General features: G+C 35.7%; 1 non-coding gene across 1 annotated transcript; it reads right to left on the reverse strand.

The window, feature by feature from the left end:
• Positions 1-5,708: 5,708 nt before the first annotated feature.
• Positions 5,709-5,814, reverse strand: LOC121472393. The gene has a single exon (XR_005982877.1). It is a non-coding gene; the product is annotated as a U6 spliceosomal RNA (small nuclear RNA).
• Positions 5,815-10,447: the final 4,633 nt, after the last annotated feature.

A 10,447-nucleotide genomic window follows, 5' to 3' on the forward strand; every position in this document is an offset into this window, starting at 1 on the left:
CTTAAGCAGGCTCCACACCCAGCAAAGAGCCTGATGCTGGGCTTGAACTCTCCACCCTGAGATCATGACCTGAGCTGAGATCAAGAGTTGGATTCTTAACTGCCTGAGCCACTCAGACACTCCAAGTGGTTTCCATTTTTAAAAATTTATACAATCCAATTATCTTTATTACTATCACTCAAAATTTGTATATCTTCTGATTTTCTTAGGAAATTTTCCTTAAGATAAAGTCTTAAAATTGATAATGCAAAAGACATGTTACAGTTCTTAAAGGCTTTCCCCCCACTTTTAAAAAGTAATCTCTACACCCAACATGGGGCTCAAACTCACAACCTCAAGATCAAGTGTTGCACACTCTACTGACCGAGTCAGCCAGGTGCCTCTCAATTATTTCTTAATTGAGGCAGAGCATTATGCTGTGGCCGCCTGTTGTCATTTTTATATGTGGAAATAGCCATGTCCAAAGTCGCCCAAATGCAGGAGCAAGGTCACTAATACATGGAGTGGTCTTACAACTCTATCAATAATATCTCCTTTAATAATGGAGGCATTATAGCTTTCCACTCAGTTCATTTCTGATTTGTTCACATATTTTGGATGCATTTAATAAAAAATAAGAAAACAAAAACAAGAAAATGACTTTCTAAATAAATAATCATAGATTTTCCCAAGTAAGTACCCAAAGTACTCAATACCTTCACAAGTACCCAAATACCTCCAATGTAAAAGAAGTTTTATGATATTAAACATTATATATGTACATACATAATGACATTGAACAATATATGCAGTGATGTCAAACATATATATATATATATAGAGAGAGAGAGAGAGAGAGAGAGAGACTAAAAGAGAGAGAGAATTAAAATTTAAGGGCATTGAAGATTTCCTGGTGTTGAATTATTTAAGGGTCCTCTGTCTTTCACTCTGCAATGCTGATAAATGGGGAGTGAAATAAAGCCAGCAAACAGGTATTTCCTAAAACTGAGATATCTGTCTTGTGTGACAATATTCTAAAATCCATGCTTCATTTGGATAAATAGAAAAATCTCACTTTTTCCTCATCACCACAGGATCTTATCCTTACCCAGGACGATTTTGCCTAGCTTCATTTTGACTAGTTTGTATCTTGAAAACAATACATTTTTTTTCCTGCTCCAAGTACAGAATTGTATATTGGCCATGGCTTTCAAACCACAGAATCTGTGGCATTTCCCTCTTCTCTTCCTGAGCAATTTAGCCCTGCGGCCTTTAGGTGGGGCACAGCACAGTAAACGAGGTATGAGCTCACTTTGGGGTGGCCCTAATGAGCAATGTTTAGAATCAAGCAGAATGAGTAAGTCATCCCTGTGGAAAGGGTGGGGTAGCTTGGTGTGGGGCATCCCTGCAGAGGGATGGCCATTGTGGGGTTTCAGAGCCCAAATAAGGTGGGAGGATGTCTACGTGTGGAGTGGATGAGTGTGAGATATTACACCTTGAGTGAGGTGACGGTGGTGTGTATCCTAGTGCAAGAGCTGCCAAGCAGAGTGTCCACACGGGGGATGTGTGGCTGTGGTAGTGAGGGATTGGTTAGCATAGGGAGTGAATGAAATGTTAACAAATTAAGAATAATGGGACGTAGCTTTCTCACTGTCAGAGAAGGAAGTTACGAATAGGGAGAGGGAGTAAACTAGAATGAACCCTAAGATGTGATTGGAAGTGGGGTGTGAACTCATGGATTCCAATAACTACGATAGAGAAAAAATTCAAATGCAGACACGTAATATATGTACATATAAATTGGGTTAGAGCTGTAAGTAGATAAATATCAACGTGGTTAAAATGCATACACAGTACTTATTCATGAGCGGGCCTTGGAGCAGCAAGCTAGGCCGCAGCTCCATATTACAGGGAACTCAAGTCTGACAGCGAATGTTTTAGCCTTCCATTCCCTTGTTGAGCTGGATAATTCCCGTGGGTCCTGTAAAACCGTGCCAAGCATCCCCTTCCCTGGGAGCCTTCTTTGCTGTTCTCCAGACTGGCAGCTGTCTATTTCCTGCTCCCGGGCCTGCTTCTATCAGAGCATTTATTACTCTGCTTCTCTATTCACTTCTCTGATCCCACATCGCTCTGCTCCTCCCTCATCGCTTTTCTCCCACAGAGCTCATGTAGAATGGACCCCATCGTGGTTTGTTCAACACAAATTTGAAGGCGTATGAGAGAAAGAACACATTTCAGGTGAAAGAACACAAGCTTTGATACTCGTGAAAATCTTGGTTAATATCTTTCTGCTGTAACTTACTGGCTTGGGAAACTTGGATGCGTTTCCTAATTTCTTTGAGCCTGAGCTTCTTCATCTGTAAAGTTTCAATAGTAGAACTTCCGTATCTGGCGATGTGTGATTTTTATTTTGAGAGATGTAGAAGAGTAAGTATGTAATGAGTAGATACATGAAATTTACTTCTAAATTTTCATTGTTATGTGAGGAATGATTTCTATTCCATACAGATATCTACCCACACATGAAATAATAACCTGCTTATGAAGAGACATTCAATGAAACAGTGGTTGGTTGATTATAGATGCATAAACATTGAGTAATTCTCCCTTTACACTATGGCTTTGTTTTCATTTATTCTTTTCATATTTTAAGAAACCTCTCATTTCTTAGTTTTTATAAACACTCTTTGGAACATGAGTATTTTTCTAAAAAGCTAAATATTTTCTAAGAAAGAAAATGAAACACTTTCTGAATGCCAATTCCCAAGATATGAATCTGTTTTTCACCCTGTATGTCATCTTTACACATACATACGTACTTTTTACTTGAAAATGCATTGAATTGGCTGTCAACAAGTCATATCTAGCCAAATGGAAGTGTAAAAGCTGTTCTAGATAACTATCAGCAATTTTGATTTAGATAATTGTTCCTCTACTGAACTGAAAATTGTGATAACAACAGCAGTCTTAGTCGGCTTGGGCTGTCATAGGAAAATACCAAAGACTGGGCTGCTTAAACAACAAAATCTATTGTCTTACAGGTATGGAGACTGAAGAATTCTGAGATCAAGGTGTCAGCAAGGTTGTTTTCTGGTCAGAGCACTCTTGCTTGCTTGTAGATGGCCATGTTCTTGCTATATCCACTTCTGACCTTTCCTCAGTGCGTGTGGGAGGAGAGAAAGCAAACCCCAGCGTCTCTTCTATTTTTCTTTTTTTTTTCTTCCAGTGTCTCTTCTTTTAAGGATACTAATCCTATCCGGCCAGGCTTCCAATATGACCTCTTTGAACCTCAGTTACTTTAGAGGCCCCATCTCCAAATAAAGCTAGCTTAGTATTTAGGACTTCAACATATGAATTCTGGTGGGGAGAAACAGTCAGTACATAACATCAGTATTAATAGGAATTAATTTCTTCTTTAGTTGTGCTTATTAAAAAAATAAAATTTATGAGTCATATGAATTCGCAGGCATTATATTAAATAAATCTGATATATGGGCACCTTTATTTTCATAACCAATATTTGCCAATGATTTTATTTCTAAAACATTATCCGACTAATATATTTTAAGAAGTTACAATGATACATATGTTCAAGGATTTTCGTTTCAGCAATAAAGTAATAAGAAAAAACTGGAAGCAACTTAAAGGCTAATTTCTAACTAAGGTATTAAGTAAATTTTAATATATTAATATGTTTGAAGAATATGTAGCTGTTCAAGAGAATGGGGGAGATCTGTATGTATTAATATGGAAATATGGCTAATCTATATTTTTATTGCAAACAAAATAGTTGAGGAGAGCTATTTGTTAAAACAAATTATTTGGGCAGCCTGGGTGGCTCAGTGGTTTAGCGCCACCTTCGGCCTAGGGCGTGATCCTGGGGACCCGGGATCGAGTCCCACGTCAGGCCCCCTACATGGAGCCTGCTTCTCCCTCTGCCTGTGTCACTGCCTGTCTCTCTCTGTCTCTCTTAAAAAAAAAAAAAAAAAACTTAAAAAAATGATTTATGTATGTACAGTGGCAATACAAAGTATTAGCAAGAAAATGTATGTAAATAAATATGTGTCTTAGAAGGAGACCCTAGGAGGAAGGAGTTAAGGAAGAGATATTTTGCTTTATTCTTTAATTTTTAAATTATGTTTACAATGAGTATACATTATCTTTCAAATAATTTTTCAAAAGATGTTTTTATAACTTGCTAGAATGATTAAATAGAAAGGAGTGGAAGCCACGAGGCCTGCTCTAAAAAACCTACTCTAACCAGTGGCATATATAGGTCTAACACACAGATCTATTATTAAACATATATTTAGTAGCTACCTCTATTTTTAGAACTCTACTTTGTCTAAAGATAGAACTGTGGGGAAGCCTGAGTGGGTTCAGTGGCTGAACGCCTGCCTTCGGCCCAGGGCCTGACCCCGGGGTCCTGGGATCGAGTCCCACACGGGGCTCCCTGCATGGAGCCTGCTTCTCCCTCTGCCCGTGTCTCTGCCTCTCTCTCTGTGTGTCTCTCATGAATAAATAAATAAAATATTTTAAAAATAATAAAAGATAACTGTGAAGTTATCATAAGATTTGTAAAATAGGGCAGCCCGGGTGGCTTAGCGGTTTAGCCGCCTTCAGCCCAGGCCCCCTGGAACAGGGATCGAGTCCCAGGTCGGGTTCCCCACATGGAGCCTGCTGCTCCCTCTGCCTGTGTCTCTGCCTCTCTCTCTCTCTCTCTCTCTCTCTCTCTGTGTCTCTAATGAATAAATAAATAAAAATCTTAAAAAACAAAACAAAACTTTGTCTTTAAAAAAAAATTGTAAAATAAAAAATTGTAAAAAAATAAGCCTACTATTAAAAGCATAGAGGATCATTGGTAATCAATGCATTTATGCTACATCAAAGTTTGTCAGTATAGATCAAGTGTTGAATTTTACTAGGGCATGTTGCATCAGCACATTTTTAAGCCCTGGATGTTAGCATGCATTTTTAAATTAGCAGAAATGGATTTACGATTTCATGTTGCAAATAGAATTTCTAAGGAAAGGTAATTACTATACTGCCTTAAAAGTTTACTTACTATACTATGCAGATGCTCAGCAAAGACTGAGCATCTGCCTTTGGCTCAGGGCCTGATCCTGGGATCACGGGATCGAGTCCTGCATCAGGCTCCCTGTGGGGAGTCTGCCTGTGTCTTGGTCTCTCTCTGTGTCTCTCATGAATAAATAAATCATAAATAAATAAATAAATAAATAAATAAATAAATAAATAAATAAAGGAGAAATTTTCCTTAAATTACATTTCTTTTTTTTACCAATTCATCGTTAAATTGTCAAAATCCTTATTTAGCCTTTCCTCATCAAATTCCCATATTTTTCTACAAATGCAGAATTAATACATTTCCCTACAGCATTAACTCTGTTTAAAATTCCATGGTTTTCATGTTTTATTCACTCTCTTCTGTAAACATTCTTTATCCGCTTGAATTTGAATTTACATGACAGTCTATTAAACAAAAAGCTTTTTTTTTTTTTTTTGAGAAGTGAGTTCAAGAGTTCAGTTTCAAAAAAACTTGAGATATACTTATCCTATTCTTTCAATTTTTTTAGGTTTGACAAATTTAAAACAGCAATTTCATGTTGCAGGTGAAAATTATAATCATTGGGAATTTTTTCAACTTCAATCCAGAGACAATTCAGTACCCTTATTTTTATAGAACTAGTTCACATTCTTTTTTTCTGCCCCCCAATATGGAACGCTTCACAAATTTGCATATCATCCTGGCACAGGAGATATGCTAGGCTTCTCTGTATCATTCCTTTTTTTAAAAAAAATATATGTGAGGAGAGCACTCACATTCTTATTAAATGACATATTGTATACTTGGTGACCTCTCTTTTGCTACTTAAATATAGAATTAAACTATAAATGATAGCAAATATTCCTTCAATTTCTGTGGTTATGGAAGAGCACCAGATAGCATATTTGCAGGCTTTGTGGTATAGTTTTGGTATCAAAAATGATTTTGAGCTTGTAGTTTGCTTTGATGAAATGACTACATGAAGCAAAGGGCAGTTTTCCAGTTTCAACATTAAAAGCCTAAGACACTGATTTTTTTTCCTGTTCCTATCCAAGAGAAAACTTTGTACCATAAGCCAAAGACTTGCACCAAATTAGTTAGTATTGTTTAAAGGGAAGGTTGAACACAATCTCTTCTTTGGCATAGAAATATTATAGATGGCAAGTGCAGATGTTTCCAGAGTGCATGCCATGTAGCCTTTTATTGAGTTTATATTGTGGAAATTTATGGTACTGTAAAGATTTATCCAGACATCAGTGGGTAACAGATAGCAAATGAAAAACCTTATAGTTCCTTATGAGGCATGTGCATTAAGAGCAATGACCTTTGTGCTCTTTCAAATAAAAATAAAATAGAATTATAAAAACAATAATTGAGATCCTTGTCTACAGTTTATCTTTTTGAAAACTAATATCCAGCTAATTGACTCTTTATCCTTTGTATTTATCTTTTACCACAAAGTTTTATCCTCCTGGAAAGTATTTCTTTAAAATCATAAGAATTCTGTCTATAAAGTGTAAGGATTAGGGCTGAAAATGTTTGAATACAATAAAAATATCCACATCACTATCTTTGAAGCATTATCAATTTATCTGACCTTTAATTTGAAACATATGTAATATACATATGAATGAATACCTCTCACGTAAAGTCTACCGATAGAAACTGTATTTTTTAAAAAGAAAACAAATATGTGCTGATTTCATAAATTAGAATGGTTTACCATTTTGTTGTGAAGAAATTTTAATTTTTTTTTTTTAGATTTTTATTTATTCATTCATGAGAGACACACACAGAGAGAGAGAGGCAGAGACCCAGGCAGAGGGAGAAGCAGGCTCCATGCAGGGGGCCCGATGTGGGACTCCATCCCGGGACCCCGGGATCACGCCCTGGGCCGAAGGCAGGGGCTCAACCACTGAGCCACCCGGCACCCCTGTGAAGAAATTTTAAAGTAAGACATCATTACCTGTAACAAGTGCAATCTCTTTCAGATTCTTTGTACAATAATACAAAATTCTTCTATTTGCTTGTGATCATTAACATATTTTACGAAGACAAATTAAATTAAAAACAATGATTAACATTGGCAATAAATATGTAAATAAAATAATTTATGAATTAAGAAATTGTTCTTGTCTACTTTCTTATTTTCCTCCTAAGCAACTTGGCATAGAGATATAAGAAAGCATTAGCTTCTAAATTTTTATTATATGTATTAAATTTGTAGTAAGTACAATATTTATTTATTTTGTACAGGACAGCAGCATATATTTTCACTTATAACTATGAATACTTTCTGACGTACTTTGAACTTTTGATGTTTGTCATACTGATAGATGTCAGGGATCTCTATTTTTGTTTTACTTGTCAAATGTTTGCCCATAGATTGTCAATAAGTATCCTGCAAACTACACATTTGTGACTGAATAATTTCCTTATGCCCAGATAAAAAGAAAGAAATAATCATCTAGATATTTTTCTACACAATACATCAATTTTCTGAATGATGGCTTTATTTTTATTTTTTGAATGATGACTTTATCATCAACTAATCAGTATATTTATTCAAAAATGAAACAAACCAAAAATATCTCTATTCTATTCTTTCTATCAATCAATCGATCTATCTTTCTATCTTGACAAAAATCTACTGGTCTAATCTACAATGATCTAATACTTACTTCCAATGTAAGATCTGAAAATCTCATCGGATAACTTGTGTTGATACTTTCCAAGCTGCAGAGTTGAAATTTTGTTATACCTTCATGCAATTTTTAGATTCTAACCTTTCTTTGACCACCTATGTGTTCTAGAAAATTATTTTTCAAAAAGAATAGTAAATGTTTATTTTCTTATCTTTCATTTTACCTCCTCTGTTTTTATTATTTTGCCATCTTAAAAGCTGCAATTTTTTTGTGATTCCACTTTTAATGAAATATTGAACAATGAAGAAATGGGTGAAGACAGAGGAAGGCAGATATTTGCTTGACCACTCATTGTTCCAAGTTATGACGTAAAAACAACAAACTAAATGGAGTCTGTGTCTTGCGACCTATTTGTTTACAAGGTTGGTAATCCTTGAGGACAGCCGAGTTGTCCAGTTTGTACAAAGCACAGCTTAGTGGCTGTAATGGACTCTGTAAGGTTTCCATAAAGTAAAAAATTAAAAAACAAAAAAAGCACCTGCACTTGTTTAAATGTTTTTGTTTTTAATTCAGTTTAATTCCTAAATAAACTGAAACCTCAATTTTTTAACTTCTCTTTGAAAACTGCATTTCTTACCTCCATTGTATTCATCTTTTCTTATCCAAGCATTGTTCACTATAAAAAAGCGGAAATGTCTGGTTATAAAATAGAACCTATCATTTTCAATAGAAAGAAAATATGTGTCATGATATTTTAGAAATCCTGAAATCACATATAATCTTAAAACTTCAGAACATAAATATCTGTAAAAAAAGCGCAAGACATTAGTTCATTAGATAATCCTTTTGTCTTAAAGACTTCACTCTCTAGAGTATGCCCAATACTTTTCAAAATATGTTTGAAATGCTGTACTTCTCAGTAAGTATCTTGATTCATTGCTAATTTAATATTTTTATTATTATTTTAGTAATTTCCACACCCAATGTGAGGCCTGAACTCATGACCCAGAGACCGGCAGTCTCATGCTCCTCCAACTGAGCCAGCCAGCCAGGCTCAGCATTTCATTGCTAATTTTTAAAATGTCTGCCAAAACCTGAATATTTTGGTTCAACAAAATCATATGAAAATATTTCCCATATTCAACAAGAACATTTGATAGAAATAGGAAATACTCCTTTGGACCTTGTCCACAAAAATGGTCATTACTTTTAATAAAATAATTATTTATAATAAAAAGCATTATTGCTGAACTCTAAATATTGCATATTCTTGTTTGGTAGTATGTGTCTAACTTTAATATGAGCATATCTTTAAATGTCTTTTATGAAAAATCAAAATAAAGTGAGTAAAATTTTATAGTCCTATTTTATCCTGTTAGCATTCCAAATGGAACACTGGAAATGATTACTATAAAAACTCTTCCAATAATAGAATTTTACATATTTAACATATTTAGGATTTCCCCTCTAACATGTCACATTGAGCCTATTTCTAAATCTTTTAGTCCCTTATTCCTCTGGATCATTTTTTCCCAACTACCAATCTTCCCAGCCTCCTACTTATTTTCAACCCTATCGTTTGGATCTTGGTTTTAAATGCAAGCAAGCTCCAGTGTACATTTCCTTTCAAAACAAGACAGAACAAAATAATAATAACAACAACAAAAACAACAACAAAACAAACCCTTTAACTGCTTTAAATGAAGCCTAGTTATCTTGAGCAGCAAAACCTGGACATCTTCTGTTTCTGCAGTTCATCGGCCTTCACTCAGTATATTGTCCTTGCCCACCACCACTGGCAGATCATTGCACGAGACTGTGCCTGTACCTGTGAATCTCAACCAGTGCCTTCTTTTCACATTGCTGACTCCCTCCTTTCTCTTAAACTTCTTCTACCCACTGTGAGGCTCCTCTGTGTCTCATTCAGTAAACATTTTGGAGCCCTTAGCAGAATCGCATGCCTCTACTATGATCAGCCATTTCAACCACAATATTGCTCAAATTCTAAAAATCTCTTATTTCCTTCACCAAAATCAAAACCTTGTGTGTCTATCTCTACACAATATTTTCTGTGTCGTGTGTTTTGGGCTGCTCTTTGGGTTCAACGAACATGCATGGAATCAATCCTATAAGGACCCTCGATGGTGAAGACCTACTGAATCACCAGTAGTGTTTCAGATCATTCTTATCTCCTGTAATTATGCCCTACCCCTGCGAAGGTAGTCAACATATCTCATTTCTTACGCTACAGAAATTGAGGTAATCCAATGTGAGTTGTTTTAATACCTCTCCTCCTCCATACCTATTTTCTAGCTTTTCTTAAGATTAATGTCCCAATGAATATGGTGAGTGCCCCTTTGCTTACTTAGTTTGAATTTAATCCATTAATGGTGAATTAAAGGTATTCAGATCTTCTCTCTTCCTTTACTGCTTGCTGCTTTTCATGCATGCCTAATTCAACTCCACATCGGAATGGCTTCCTTCAAACTTTCTAGGTGTTCTTGTGGTCATTAAACCACTCTCCTTCCTCTCAATGTCAAAGGGCATGAAGGAGTAATCCCTACTTGACTCTCGAATTTTCCTATCCCCACTCCGCTTTCCTTTTATCTCTTGTTGCCTATTGCAACAATCTCCATAAGAACACCAGCTTCCCCCTCCCAGTGTGTTTTGGTCTCAGCCTTTGAGCACTTTGAGCTCAGTTCCTGTGATATTTTACACCTTCCCCTCCATCAGGAGTATTCTTTCATTGATATATTGT

This window comes from Vulpes lagopus, chromosome 11 (assembly GCF_018345385.1).
Source record: "Vulpes lagopus strain Blue_001 chromosome 11, ASM1834538v1, whole genome shotgun sequence".
Taxonomy (NCBI): Eukaryota; Metazoa; Chordata; class Mammalia; order Carnivora; family Canidae; genus Vulpes; species Vulpes lagopus.